The following is a 16294-nucleotide window of genomic DNA, read 5'->3' on the forward strand; positions in this document are numbered from 1 at the left end:
CAAGTTCTTTTGTAGTTTGGGGAGCGTGTATAAGATTGGAACTTTGGGGTGTTTAATACATAAAGCTTTAAGTATTTTATCTGGGAGTTTACCAGATGATTTGGCTGTGTTCAAGAGTCCCTCTAGTTCTTTCTGGAAAGTGATGGTAGGATCAAATGACATCTTCTGATACACTTCCTTATCAGATAATTGGGAATAGATTTCATCTCTGTAATACTGTAAATCCAAGATTACAATGGCCCCGCCTTTATCGACGGGCCTAATCACAATGTAATTGTAGGATGCAAGAGCCCCAAGTGCCTGGGTTTCAGCTTTAGAGAGATTGAACTTGATCTTAGCCCTTAACATGATTTAAGAAGACCGTGGATTGCCATCCTTCCCATGCACATGGGATTCTCTGTACATTCTCTACAGGAACAGCACCCCGGCAGCTGAAAATCACTACTGAGTGCCTCTCCACCCACGCATATATATATATATATATATATATATATATATATATATGAAATGAAATAGAGGAGATGGCGCCAAGGGAGTTATATCAACGCCCTACCTAAAAACGGACCCTCACAGTACTCTCCGGATAAATTACGTCAGATAACAAATACTAACATAAAAATTTATTAAAACAACATATAAACCCGACACAAATGTTCATAAGTATACAGAGTTGATACATTTACATTTGTCGCACAATTTGAACAATCAGTTTGTAGTGATGAGGAAAAAGCGTAGATATATCACTACGATTTCCTCCTTCTCCTTATTGTAGATTCGGAGGTAACATCAGATAATAGATAGATAAATAACCCAACGCGTTTCGTCTTGTTCCAAGACTTCATCAGGGGTAAAATCTACAATTGTAGAATAATAAGTCAAAACAAATACATAGCAATAAGCATCTTACACTCACATATAACATGACATATTGGTATCAAAAGAACATGACATAGCAACATGAGGAGGAAAACAGAATAAATAACATGAAGAAAGAGGAAAAAAGAGAACCAAAAAGCACAGGTTATGAAAAACATACCTCTTCATTTCGAACATATTGTCAGCACATAAAAGGTCATTCAAAGATGTATGAACAACGTTTCAATATTTCAATGGGACTTGATTGATACAGCGAGGACGATACCTAATTAAAAAAACGTTTAATAACCTTTATTAATTAAAGGACACTTTTTGTTCAATTAGGCAGAGATTGGGATTAATCCAAGGGAACGGCACATACCTCATATATCATCAGCTTGAGTCTGACATTCAGATATTCGAATAACGGGAAGATTCATATGTGTATAGAATCTAACTGGTTCGCAAGCATAAGGAACCTAATAAATTGATTAATTGGGTATTAATTATAAGAACACCTACGAGTTCATAAATAGACCCCTATCTTATTTTGACACCCATAATTATAAAAATTCTGGTATCATTAATGTCTGATCACTAATGAACAGATCTCATGACTAACCCGTGTGGTTTCTATATATGATACAGAACAAAGCCACAGAATTGGCTATAACAAACACCAATGTTACCACTATACAACGATCCTCTACTAAATGATCTGATTATAACCAGCCATTTATTCATATTTGGAAAACCCAGGACTAATTGTATTAACCATCAGTATAGTGAACCCACATGATATGTTTATTAGGGAAACCCATCCTTTATGGACGGTATCACTGATCTATGATCGAATAATTCAAAGAAATTACTCAAAGTGCTACCCACAGGGGGTGTAGTTCATTAGTGCCAATCATTAAAGAAATCTCTATAATATAGCACATACCTCGTCGGTCAGCAGCTTGAACCTGACACTCAGAGACTCAGGAGTGAAGGCAATTCAAATGGGTATAATGTCTAACCAATTTAGAACACGTGGTAGACCTGGTAAATTAATTGGGTTGATATCAATTAGACCATCTATTAAAGTACCAGTATGGTACAAAGAGTTCCCACCCCATGGAGAAACAAATACTCCTTTCACTTAGTAAGGGGAAGATCTATTAACTATAAAAATTATATAAGTGAGTGTATAACTCATACAACTTAGTTTCATATTCATGAATAAATCTGTCATATTTATATAGTGAATATATATAATTAGTGCATATCATATACTCTTTAAAAAAATTACATTTATAAATGATTAGTGGTTAACCAGTCAATAAAATACATATAGTTGGTACAAAGTGTATACTAATAAATGGGACCACTTTCAAAGTTGATAATATACTATTGTAAAATCAAAAACAAAACCTTACCCTCCAGTGGTGCAGTGCTGACAGCCAAGTCTCTGTATAATGAGGCATTGGACCTGATAACCACCCTTTATAAAGGGAAAAGTGATTACATCACTTCCCTTGCAATGTGATTGGTGCTCTATATATATGTGCTCCATTTACTATATCAGAATGGAGATAACTTAACCAAAAGTGCATAGATTTATAATTTTCAAATAATCAAACTAAGTGTATTAACGGTATTATTATGAGAATAACTCCTTAGGAGGAAATACCTAATTGATTAATATTACCCATAATGCTTTTCACTGTCTCTCTGGTTACTATTTAGGGAAACCAAACCTGGCTAAATGCCAGGAATGATGTTGGACACACCCCATCTCATTTAACTCAGTTTCATGTCCTACATATTAGACTGATCCCCTGTGGGTAATTCCCCTTGATCGTATTGCATGACGCTGAAGCTATAATAAATAAATAAAAGTAAAATTAAAATAAAAATGGAAATAAAAATAAAAAAAAATAAAAAAACAAAAAATAAATAAATAAAAATAAATACTAATAATAAAAATAAATAATAATAATAAAAAAAATATATTTAAAAAAAAAAATTTAAATAAAAAATAAAAAATAAATAATAAATAAAAAAATAAATAAAAAATAAATAAAAAAATATATATAAAATATAACAATAAAAATAAAATATATATATATAGAAATAAACATAAACCTAAAAATAAGAATATTGATGAAAAAATGATAAATAATAAACGAAGAAATAAATAAATATAATAAAAGTAAAAATAAGTTATAAACAGATATGTCTGATCTTTATATAAATAAATTAAGTCCTTTATGGTTAAACATGTACATGAGTGTATATATACTGGAAACGTGATGTATGTATGAAAAAAATGAATGAGATGAAGAGTTATCAACTTGAAAATGGCCCCACTTGTACACGTCTGTATGTCAAGTGGTAAAATTTAATAACCAAAGATAAATACACCGGGGAAATCTTATGATTTTTAAAGATCTGACATTCAATTCCTCTACGTGCACATGATATATAATGAAACTACGTTACATTAGTATGAAAATTCAGTACTGGCCATTAACTACTCTGACAATATCTCCATCTCTACACACTAGATACACTTTATCTACATCAAAGGAATGCTATCATATCGATATTCTCATTCAACCCTTTCGGTATAAGAGTATTTAAAGTATAAATCCAGAAAGATTCCCTTCGAGCAAGCTGGAGGTCCCTATCTCCTCCCCTCTTATCTTCGGGTACATGTTCCACCACATTAAATGTTAAGCCCTGAATTTCGGACCTATGTTTTTCCTGGAAGTGCCTGGGGAGGCTATGATTCTGGACCTTATTCTTGATGTTTCGTAAGTGTTCCTGTATTCTAATTTTGAGACACCTCTTTGTTTTACCAATATAAGAGAGTTTGCAACTGCAATCTATCTTATAGATGACGTAATTGGTATTGCACGTAACAATGGACTTTAGTCTAAAAACCCTTTTAGTCTCATCTTTCCAGCAGAAACTCTTTTTGTCGATGAAGCGGCAACAATTGCACTTATTGCAGGGAAACAGCCCTGCTCTCTTCATGAGTGGGTGTTGGTTGGAATTATCATCTTTTTTCCGATGTTCTGTCTGTAATTGACTAGGAGCAAGGATACTTTTAAGGTTCAAGGATCTCCTAAAGACAATACTTGGTCTACTGGGTAGATGAGGCCCTAAAACTGGATCTTTAAGTAAAAGGTGCCAGTGTTTATTCATAATACGTTTGATAGTTCTGTTTTCTTGATTGAACTGTGTTACAAAAGGTCTCTCTCCCCGGTGTCCATCCTGTATACGATCTCTCGTCATAAAGAGGCTGTTCCTGTCAATTTCGGAAGCACGGGCTTGGTCTATTCGTAGAGTCTTTTCACTGTAACCCCTATCTATGAACTGAAGAACTAATGATGATGACTGTTCCCAATATGCATCCATACTGCTGCAGTTTTTCCTAATCCGTATAAATTGAGAATATGGTACCGTGGTTTTCCACCGGGAAAGGTGGCAGCTGTCGGAAGGAATGAAACTATTGGCATCAGTTTTCTTGAAAACGTTTTAGTACTTAAAGAGCCATCTTCTTCAATTTTCAAAAGAACATCCAGGTAGTCAATGGCTACAGGGTGTTGTTTGTAAGTAAACTTGAGGTTATAATGATTAATTTGAATGTCAGATATAAAACTCGTCAGGGTTTCAACCTCACCGTCCCAGATGAAGATCAAGTCGTCGATGTATCGTTTGTAGAATTTGATGTTAGTACATCTAAAATCTCCATCCACATACAGAATTTCATTTTCCCAACAGTCCATATAGATGTTTGCATATGAAGGGGCGAACTTGGTACCCATCGCCGTACCCTGTTTCTGTAGATAGTATTTTTCTTGAAATTCAAAATAATTATGGTTAAGGACAAACCTAATACTATCCACAAGGAAATCTCTCTCTTCTCTGCTGACATTATGGTCTAAAATCAGGATCTTACTCACTGCTTCACATCCTTTATCGTGGGGGATGGATGTATAAAGTGCCTGTACATCCACCGTGACCCACCGGTATGTGGATTGCCATTGGAGGTCCCTGAGTGAATTCAGTAGACCGGTGGAGTCTTTCAAGTAGGACAGTTGTTTTTTTACATATGGTTGGAGTTTTAAATCCAGATAATGTGACAAACAGGATGTCAAGGAATCAACCCCTGCCACTATGGGTCTTCCTGGGGGAGGGATCGTGCCCTTGTGCACTTTAGGCAGATGGTAAAAAACTGGAATCCTCGGTTTCTTATTGTACAGATATTCGAATTCTTCCTTACACAGGATACCTCTGTTTTTAGCGGCATGTAGAAGATCGTAAAGATCCTCTACAAACTTTTCGGTAGGATCACCTATAAGCTGTTCATAGGTCCTAGTATCATTAATTTGACTCAAAGCCTCTTTGACATATGCTGACTTCTCTTGTAGTACCACCGCCCCTCCTTTATCTGCAGTTTTTATGATTATTTCGTCATTATTCTTGAGTTGTTTAACTGCGAGTCTCTCTTGTGGAGTAAGGTTATCACAAAATCTGTCATCCTTGATTTTTAGTTTCCTGAAATCTTCTTTGACTGAGTCAAAGAAGAAGTCTATATGGTTACCTCTAGATTCCACCGGGTAGTACCTGGAAGGTGGTGCTACTAACGTTTTTTTTCTTGGTTCAAAGTCCAATTTCGGCACTGGGTTTTTCAAATAGTGTCTCTTCAAGGTTAAATTACGGACATATTTATTGAGATCAACATATAAGTTGAACTTGTCCACATGTTGGTTGGGAGCGAATTTTAGACCTTTATTCAGTACTGATGTCTGTGGGACTGATAATTTCTTTTCAGTAAGGTTGATGATGCTTGACTGGGCATTTCTCGTAGGAAGTTGATCGCTCTTCTTTTTTTGATGGGCGACCTTTCTTCCACCCCTTGTTCCTCTTCTCCTGGGTGTAGAAGCCTTTTCACCCCCTGAGGGGAATCCAACCTGGTATGTAGATGTTCTCGTTCTTGAAAATGTGGTAGATCTCCCCTCTTTTTCTCCCCTAAAAAAAGTCCTTCCTTTGGGGGATACAGACCTACGAAATTCATATCCATTGTTGTATGAGGGTCTTCGGCGTTTACCCACAGGGGATTGATGGTGTTGGTATAATGGTTTCGTCCCATATCTATGTCTAGGTGATCGATAGGAATTTCTTCTCGTATAGTAATTTTCACCTTGTCTATTACGGTAGTTAGGAACATATTCACGTCTGAATACTTCATTATCATAATCCTCAGTGACTTTTCTTCGTCTAGCTTGGAAATGATAGTCTCTTTGATAGGGTTTATTAGTGACGTTATTACTCCAATCATGTACCTTTCCATTTATATAATCTAATTTATCCCTCGCAAACTTCTTTTGTTTGCGTGTGATGATCTCTTTTTCAAGAGAGTCCAACTTCTGCTGAAGATCCACAACATCCCTCTTAAAATCCTCATCATCATTAAATTTATTCAAAATAACCTCCAATTCATTGAGATCCACCTCTAAAGTGTCCAACTCTTTCTTTCTTTCTAATATAATAAGTTCCACTAATTTTGCCGCACTATCATCCAATATTTTATTCCAATTTTTATTAAACTCTTCATTGTTAGATCCCATGATTGGAGTTTTATTTAACCTCAGACCTCTTGGAACACGTCCAACTTCCAGATATTTTTCAAGTGTTATGAGGTCGTACCAGCTTTTAAGTTCTCTAGTGGCCAACTTCTCCATCTTATTGAGAAGATGGTAATACTCATCTGCATCCTCCTCAATTTGCTCCATATCCTGTCCTTCTTCTAAGAAAATTGTTTTGCATTTTAAGCTTCTACCTTTGCGGTCACTAAATAACGGCATGTTGTTAAGCTGCAAATGGAGAGTAGCTAACAGAAATGCAAAATATGACAAGAATTACTCTCCCACTGCGCTATTTCAAATAAAACACTAAAATTAATTAATTATATGGCTGCCTGTATCCTCTAAGTTCCCTGTTAGGAGGAACTAAATGTGTGAAAATATGAAATGAAATAGAGGAGATGGCGCCAAGGGAGTTATATCAACGCCCTACCTAAAAACGGACCCTCACAGTACTCTCCGGATAAATTACGTCAGATAACAAATACTAACATAAAAATTTATTAAAACAACATATAAACCCGACACAAATGTTCATAAGTATACAGAGTTGATACATTTACATTTGTCGCACAATTTGAACAATCAGTTTGTAGTGATGAGGAAAAAGCGTAGATATATCACTACGATTTCCTCCTTCTCCTTATTGTAGATTCGGAGGTAACATCAGATAATAGATAGATAAATAACCCAACGCGTTTCGTCTTGTTCCAAGACTTCATCAGGGGTAAAATCTACAATTGTAGAATAATAAGTCAAAACAAATACATAGCAATAAGCATCTTACACTCACATATAACATGACATATTGGTATCAAAAGAACATGACATAGCAACATGAGGAGGAAAACAGAATAAATAACATGAAGAAAGAGGAAAAAAGAGAACCAAAAAGCACAGGTTATGAAAAACATACCTCTTCTATATATATATATAGTTCCATGTGTCTGCACTCTCCGATAATAGTATAAACAGTGGGGTGCTCAAATAAGGACTAGCAGTCCAAAATACAAAAATAGGTAAGTATAAAAATTATTCCATTAAGGCACTCACCAATATAAATCAGGCTGATTTAATAGAATATTTTAAAGTGCAAAAGAGAACATGGTCATATATATTGGTGAGTGCCTTAATGGAATAATTTTTATTCCTACCTATTTTTATATATACTGTATATAGATATATAACACCGCCGGAGAGTGATTGGCCACCGGACTTGATACAGCAGGTTGCTGGGTGAACGCACTCTCTCAGCTGCTGTGCTGCGTGTGACTACTTTGAGTGTGTGACAACTTTGAGCGTGGGGGGCGCAGTGGCCATCATTGGTAGATGGGGATAAAGCAATCTCCATCTAAAAAATTCTGGTCCATCTGCGGGCTTCACTGCCTCTCTTGCCCCATATGCAACATAGGTACCATGACCATCCTCCCCACAGCAGCACCACCACAGCTCCATAGACAGCACAGGGACCAAGATCACCCCCCCAGTAGCACCACTGCCCCTCCATAGACAGCACTATGATCGTCAACCCCCCCAACAGCAACCCCCCCCCTCCATAGACAGCACAGGCACCAAGATTGACCCCCCCCCCCCCCCCAGACAGAGCAGGCACCAAAATCACCATTCCCCCCACAGCAGCACCAAGATCATCCTCTCGCCACAGACAGACCCCCATAGACAGATGGGCTAAGCATAGCCGCACCTTGATCATTCTTCACTATGACTGTCCTCCTCGGTCCCTGTACTCATGCTGCAGCAGGAGTCAGTGCATCAGTGAGGAATACCGGCTCCCGCCTGCAGCCCACCCCGGCATATTCAGAGACACATCATCTCCTCACTTCTTCTGAGTTACTTTGACAGCAGTGCCCTGGCCGGGAGTGATTGAAGACATCAGCGGCACTGTGCCGCTGGTGTCTTCAATCACTCCCGGACAGGGTACTGCTGACAAAGTAACTCAGGACAAAGTAACTCAACAGCAGCAGTGAGGAGGTGATGTGACTCTGTTGACCCATGACTGTGATGTGTCTCTGCCGCCGGAACAGCGCAGCTGAAATGTGACTCAAGGACACTGTGTGAGGCTGAGCTCCGGGCAAGTCTTGGGGGGGGGGGGGAATCGGTCAGGTAATGTGCGATAGATCAGCGGCCAGAGGGGGTTTTCTAGGTACTCGGAAACCCCCACTGCATGCGCGTATGAGGGTGCCACCCAGAGTCTGCCCATGGTCCCCCACCTCTCTTAAAATGCCCCTGCCTGGAGGGAGGAGTGGGTCTGCTAGACAGAAATGCCACAGCCTGAGCCAGGTTACCTCCACCAAAGTCTCCCTGACCAGCCTCCAGTGTAAGATTCTGTAAGTGCTTCTCCTGCTAGGATGCAGGACACACTTGCAGAAGTGACCATCTGTGGAGATGTCCATTGCTCTAAAATCCAGCTCCTCTGTGTCCTCCTTGCAGCGGGTGGGGAAACCTGTGCTCAGGAGGGTCTCCTCCGGGGCTGCCAGTGTGCATATATATGGGAGCAGAAGCAAGTAGAGCAGAGACTCGGGTGGGGAGCCCATGAGGTCAGTGAGCAGCTCCCAGCTGAGCCGGCTGATAAAGAGGTGCTCAGTTTGGACCTTGGAGTTTCGGCAGCTGCAGCAGAGAGATGCAGGGTGACTGAACTCTGGAGCCGGGGATGGCAGCTCTGTGAGCGTGGAACCATCACTGGCCCCCACTGGAGTCAAGTGAAGTACAGGTTCAGCAACAAAAAGAGCAGTGAGGCATCACCTTTGAGGGCATGTACAAGGTCAGGGTCATGGAAATTCGGCATAAATTCAGAGAGAAGAAAACCAAATCGCAATACAAGATAGTCAAATCCATAAAACGTGCATACACACTGTACATTCCAGATGATATGTCATTCCGATTTGGCCAGTAATGACATATTATGCTGAGATCATTCAGGTGTGAACCCGGCCTAAGAGAGAACATCTATTACCAAGTGGCCAACTAGAAAATATAGAAATGAATGTTTCTTACATTACAGGTGGGATGTAATGGCGTGCGAATTTTCCAGAGGTGTGGGATGCTGAACGAACTTAGGGCCTAATTCAGATCTGATTGCAGCATTAAATTTGTTAGCTCATGCGCAAAACCACGTGCACTGCAGGTGGGGCAGATATAACATGTACAGAGAGAGTTAGATTTGGGTGGGTTATATTGTTTCTGTGCAGGGTAAATAGTGGCTGCTTTATTTTTACACTGCAATTTAGATTTGAGTTTGAACACACCATCCAAATCTAACTCTCTCTGCACATGTTATATCTGCCCCCCGTGCAGTGCATATCGTTTTGCCCATTAGCTAACAAATTTGCTGCTGCGATCAGGTCTGAATTCGGCCTTTAGACTTTTTTAAAGCAGCAGTCATTTTCAAGGCAAAACCATGACTCGTAAATTACTGCCGCTTTAAAAAAAGTCAGACTTTGGCCGGCATCCCGCACTTCTACCAAACTCGGATGCCATTACATCCCACCTTTCATCTTTAAATAATGTTTTTAGTTTTTTTTGTTTTTTTTTACATAACTAAACAAGTTTGTATAAATGGTAAAACAAGCAGTGAAACATAAAAGAAAAATGTAACAACTACAATTAACAGTCCACACTGAAAAAGCATATCCCAAGTGTCATTCTCTAAAAATACTAGTGCATCTAGTGGGAACTAATGGACACAGCTCCCTAAACAATATTGTAAAGATAAATAACATGGAATTCACACTTATATAGGCAGATTCCACTTTCCCCAGTCACAAGATGCAGCATTTGCAGGTACAGTAAGAGATATATAAAAGTGTCTCCTTTTTACTATGTAAATGTTTAAGTATGCATTAGAAAGAACATTGGGCCTAATTTAGACCTGATCGCAGCAGCAAATTTGTTAGCTAATGGGCAAAACCATGTGCAGTGCATTGGGGGGGGGGCAGATATAACATATGTAGAGAGAGTTAGATTTGGGTGGGTTATATTGTTTCAGTGCAGGGTAAATACTGGCTGCTTTATTATTACACTGCAATTTAGATTTCAGTTTGAACACATCCCACCCAAATCTAACTCTGCACATGTTATATCTGCCCCCCCCCCCCCCTGCACAGCACATGATTTTGCCCAACTGCTAAGAAATTTGCTGCAGCGCTCAGGTTTGCATTAGGCCCACTGTGCTTTACACAGATACGTAATCACTCTATGACAGCCATCTTTCCAGTTTCACATTTTTATCATTAGTTCATGTATATGTTCATTTAACAAAAGTACCTTGTAATTTCATGTAGAGCTACAGTATATTTTTGTATCCAACTTAAGGGAACACTAAACCAAAAAAAGAGGTACTAACCTCACTAACAAATGTATGTGTAATAATTCTACGCAATGTACTAGAAATAAAAAAGTGTCTTTTAGAAAAACATTTTGCATAAATATTTTTATTGTGGAATAAGCATTTTGTTCTATATTAACAATCACCTTTAATTACTATTCACTGTAACTTTTTATATTGTACCACATTCCAGAGGAGTAAAATATTTGAATCCAATTAAAAATATTTGAAATTGTTAAAAAATATCCTTTTAAAAACAAAAGAAAATTCAAATATAAGCTGTAGATATTTTTGAAACATTAGTACATATTTATGAAGATAGACAGATTATTTATGTACAACTACAGTTTTTATTAATCAAAACACATTAAAATTAACATTAGTCATGTTTTCAATATTTAAAAGTGCCATAATAAAGTAAGATAAGTTCCCATGCTGTGCTCAAGATAATTAATAAAAATAAAAATCTAGCTTGAGACAAAATATTTTCTGAAGTTTCCTGATATACTTTTATAATCATAAAATGTACAGTATTGGAGTGAAATTCTGTTATTTAGGGAATCACTAACAAGCGACAATTTATTTATTAAAGTACCAGCACATAACCAATAGTGTATTGTGCACTATATAAGATTTTGAACTGTGAACATTCCTTTTAGTGATATTAAAATTTAGAGATGTGCACCGGAAATTTTTCGGGTTTATGTATTTTGGTTTTGATTTCGGTTCCGTGGCCGTGTTTTGGGTTCGAACGCGTTTTGGCAAAACCTCACCGAATTTTTTTTGTCGGATTCGGGTGTGTTTTGGATTCGGGTGTTTTTTTCACAAAACCCGAAAAAACAGCTTAAATCATAGAATTTGGGGGTCATTTTGATCCCAAAGTATTATTAACCTCAATAACCATAATTTCCACTCATTTTCAGTCTATTCTGAACACCTCAAACCTCACAATATTATTTTTAGTCCTAAAATTTGCACCGAGGTCGCTGGATGACTAAGCTCAGCGACCCAAGTGGCCGACACAAACACCTGGCCCATCTAGGAGTGGCACTGCAGTGTCACGCAGGATGGCCCTTCCAAAAAACACTCCCCAAACAGCACATGACGCAAAGAAAAAAAGAGGCGCAATGAGGTAGCTGTGTGACTAAGCTCAGCGACCCTAGTGGCCGACACAAACACCTGGCCCATCTAGGAGTAGCACTGCAGTGTCACGCAGGATGGCCCTTCCAAAAAACACTCCCCAAACAGCACATGACGCAAAGAAAAAAAGAGGCGCAATGAGGTAGCTGTGTGAGTAAGCTAAGCGACCCTAGTGGCCGACACAAACACCTGGCCCATCTAGGAGTGGCACTGCAGTGTCAGGCCGGATGGCCCTTCCAAAAATACTCCCCAAACAGCACATGACGCAAAGAAGAAGAAAAAGAGGCGCAATGAGGTAGCTGTGTGACTAAGATAAGTGACCCTAGGGGCCGACACAAACACCTGGCCCATCTAGGAGTGGCACTGCAGTGTCACGCAGGATGGCCCTTCCAAAAAACACTCCCCAAACAGCACATGACGCAAAGAAAAATGAAAGAAAAAAGAGGTGCAAGATGGAATTGTCCTTGGGCCCTCCCACCCACCCTTATGTTGTATAAACAGGACATGCACACTTTAACCAACCCATCATTTCAGTGACAGGGTCTGCCACACGACTGTGACTGAAATGACGGGTTGGTTTGGACCCCCATCAAAAAAGAAGCAATTAATCTCTCCTTGCACAAACTGGCTCTACAGAGGCAAGATGTCCACCTCATCATCATCCTCCGATTCATCACCGTGTACATCCCCCTCCTCACAGATTATCAATTCGTCCCCACTGGAATCCACCATCACAGCTCCCTGTGTACTTTGTGGAGGCAATTGCTGCTGGTGAATGTCTCCATGGAGGAATTGATTCTAATTCATTTTAATGAACATCATCTTCTCCACATTTTCTGGAAGTAACCTCGTACGCCGATTGCTGACAAGGTGAGCGGTGGCACTAAACACTCTTTCGGAGTACACACTTGTGGGAGGGCAACTTAGGTAGAATAAAGCCAGTTTGTGCAAGGGCCTCCAAATTGCCTCTTTTTCCTGCCAGTATACGTACGGACTGTCTGACGTGCCTACTTGGATGCGGTCACTCATATAATCCTCCACCATTCTTTCAATGGTGAGAGAATCATATGCAGTGACAGTAGACGACATGTCCGTAATCATTGTCAGGTCCTTCAGTCCGGACCAGATGTCAGCATCAGCAGTCGCTCCAGACTGCCCTGCATCACCGCCAGCGGGTGGGCTCGGAATTCTGAGCCTTTTCCTCGCACCCCCAGTTGCGGGAGAATGTGAAGGAGGAGATGTTGACAGGTCGCGTTCCGCTTGACTTGACAATTTTCTCACCAGCAGTTCTTTGAACCCCTGCAGACTTGTGTCTGCCGGAAAGAGAGATACAACGTAGGTTTTAAATCTAGGATCGAGCACGGTGGCCAAAATGTAGTGCTCTGATTTCAACAGATTGACCACCCGTGAATCCTTGTTAAGCGAATTAAGGGCTCCATCCACAAGTCCCACATGCCTAGCGGAATCGCTCTGTGTTAGCTCCTCCTTCAATGTCTCCAGCTTCTTCTGCAAAAGCCTGATGAGGGGAATGACCTGACTCAGGCTGGCAGTGTCTGAACTGACTTCACGTGTGGCAAGTTCAAAAGGTTGCAGAACCTTGCACAACGTTGAAATCATTCTCCACTGCGCTTGAGACAGGTGCATTCCACCTCCAATATCGTGGTCAGTTATATAGGCTTGAATGGCCTTTTGCTGCTCCTCCAACCTCTGAAGCATATAGAGGGTTGAATTCCACCTCGTTACCACTTCTTGCTTCAGATGATGGCAGGGCAGGTTCAGGCGTTTTTGGTGTTGCTCCAGTCTTCTGTACGTGGTGCCTGTACGCCGAAAGTGTCCCGCAATTCTTCTGGCCACCGACAGCATCTCTTGCACGCCCCTCTCGTTTTTTAAATAATTCTGCACCACCAAATTCAAGGTATGTGCAAAACATGGGACGTGCTGGAATTTGCCCAGATTTAATGCACACACAATATTGCTGGCGTTGTCCGATGCCACAAATCCACAGGAGAGTCCAATTGGGGTAAGCCATTCTGCGATGATCTTCCTCAGTTGCCGTAAGAGGTTTTTAGCTGTGTGCGTATTCTGGAAAGCGGTGATACAAAGCGTAGCCTGCCTAGGAAAGAGTTGGCGTTTGTGAGATGCTGCTACTGGTGCCGCCGCTGCTGTTCTTGCGGCGGGAGTCAATACATCTACCCAGTGGGCTGTCACAGTCATATAGTCCTCAGTCTGCCCTGCTCCACTTGTCCACATGTCCGTGGTTAAGTGGACATTGGGTACAACTGCATTTTTAGGACACTGGTGAGTCTTTTTCTGAGGTCTGTGTACATTTTCGGTATCGCCTGCCTAGAGAAATGGAACCTAGTTGGTATTTGGTACCGGGGACACAGTACCTCAATCAAGTCTATAGTTGGCTCTGCAGTAATGATGGATACCGGAACCACGTTTCTCACCGCCCAGGATGCCAAGGCCTCAGTTATCCGCTTTGCAGCAGGATGACTGCTGTGATATTTCATCTTCCTCGCAAAGGACTGTTGGACAGTCAATTGCTTGGTGGAAGTAGTAAAAGTGGTCTTACGACTTCCCCTCTGGGATGACCATCGACTCCCAGCAGCAACAACAGCAGCGCCAGCAGCAGTAGGCGTTACACGCAAGGATGCATCGGAGGAATCCCAGGCAGGAGAGGACTCGTCAGAATTGCCAGTGACATGGCCTGCAGGACTATTGGCATTCCTGGGGAAGGAGGAAATTGACACTGAGGGAGTTGGTGGGGTGGTTTGTGTGAGCTTGGTTACAAGAGGAAGGGATTTACTGGTCAGTGGACTGCTTCCGCTGTCGCCCAAAGTTTTTGAACTTGTCACTGACTTATGATGAATGCGCTGCAGGTGACGTATAAGGGAGGATGTTCCGAGGTGGTTAACGTCCTTACCCCTACTTATTACAGCTTGACAAAGGCAACACACGGCTTGACACCTGTTGTCCGCATTTCTGTTGAAATACTTCAACACCGAAGAGCTGATTTTTTTGGTATTTTCACCAGGCATGTCAATGGCCATATTCCTCCCACGGACAACAGGTGTCTCCCCGGGTGCCTGACTTAAATAAACCACCTCACCATCAGAATCCTCCTTGTCAATTTCCTCCCCAGCGCCAGCAACACCCATATCCTCCTCATCCTGGTGTACTTCAACACTGACATCTTCAATCTGACTATCAGGAACTGGACTGCGGGTGCTCCTTCCAGCACTTGCAGGGGGCGTGCAAATGGTGGAAGGTGCATGCTCTTCACGTCCAGTGTTGGGAAGGTCAGGCATCGCAACCGACACAATTGGACTCTCCTTGTGGATTTGTGATTTCGAAGAACGCACAGTTCTTTGCTGTGCTTTTGCCAGCTTAAGTCTTTTCATTTTTCTAGCAAGAGGCTGAGTGCTTCCATCCTCATGTGAAGCTGAACCACTAGCCATGAACATAGGCCAGGGCCTCAGCCGTTCCTTGCCACTCCGTGTGGTAAATGGCATATTGGCAAGTTTACGCTTCTCCTCCGACGATTTTATTTTAGGTTTTTGAGTCCTTTTTTTACTGATATTTTGTGTTTTGGATTTTACATGCTCTGTACTATGACATTGGGCATCGGCCTTGGCAGACGACGTTGATGGAATTTCATCGTCTCGGCCATGACTAGTGGCAGCAGCTTCAGCACGAGGTGGAAGTGGATCTTGATCTTTCCCTATTTTTGGAACCTCAACATTTTTGTTCTCCATATTTTAATAGGCACAACTAAAAGGCACCTCAGGTAAACAATGGAGATGGATGGATACTAGTATACTTATGGATGACGAGTGACTGACGACACAGAGGTAGCTACAGCCGTGGACTACCGTACTGCGTCTGCTAGTATAGAGATGATAATGATATAAAAAATATATATCCCTACTGCAGGTATATATAATATAATGACGGACCTGCTGGACACTGTCAGCAGACTCCTAAACTACTAGTATGAAGAAGATAGAAAAAAAAACCCACCACAGGTAGGTATACAATTATGGACGAGCACTGACGACACAGAGGTAGCTACAGCCGTGGACTACCGTACTGCGTCTGCTAGTATAGAGATGATAATGATATAAAAAATATATATATATCACTACTGCAGGTATATATAATATAATGACGGACCTGCTGGACACTGTCAGCAGACTCCTAAACTACTAGTATGAAGAAGATAGCAAAAAAAAAACCACCACAGGTAGGTATACAATTATGGACGAGCACTGACGACACAGAGGTAGCTACAGCCGTGGACTACCATACTGCGTCT

The 16294-nt window shown here is 40.8% G+C and overlaps 1 long non-coding RNA gene across 2 annotated transcripts; it reads right to left on the reverse strand.

Moving 5' to 3' along the window:
• Positions 1-527: 527 nt before the first annotated feature.
• LOC134935041 (uncharacterized) lies at positions 528-2420 on the reverse strand. Of its 2 annotated transcripts, XR_010179860.1 has the most exons (5): positions 2277-2420; positions 1802-1899; positions 1238-1334; positions 1037-1141; positions 528-854 (listed from the first exon to the last, which is right to left on the reverse strand). It is a non-coding gene; the product is annotated as an uncharacterized LOC134935041 (long non-coding RNA). The 2 variants fall into 2 exon arrangements; XR_010179859.1 differs by having other exon boundaries at positions 1802-2420.
• Positions 2421-16294: the final 13874 nt, after the last annotated feature.

The sequence above is a fragment of the Pseudophryne corroboree genome, chromosome 6 (assembly GCF_028390025.1).
Source record: "Pseudophryne corroboree isolate aPseCor3 chromosome 6, aPseCor3.hap2, whole genome shotgun sequence".
Classification (NCBI taxonomy): Eukaryota; Metazoa; Chordata; class Amphibia; order Anura; family Myobatrachidae; genus Pseudophryne; species Pseudophryne corroboree.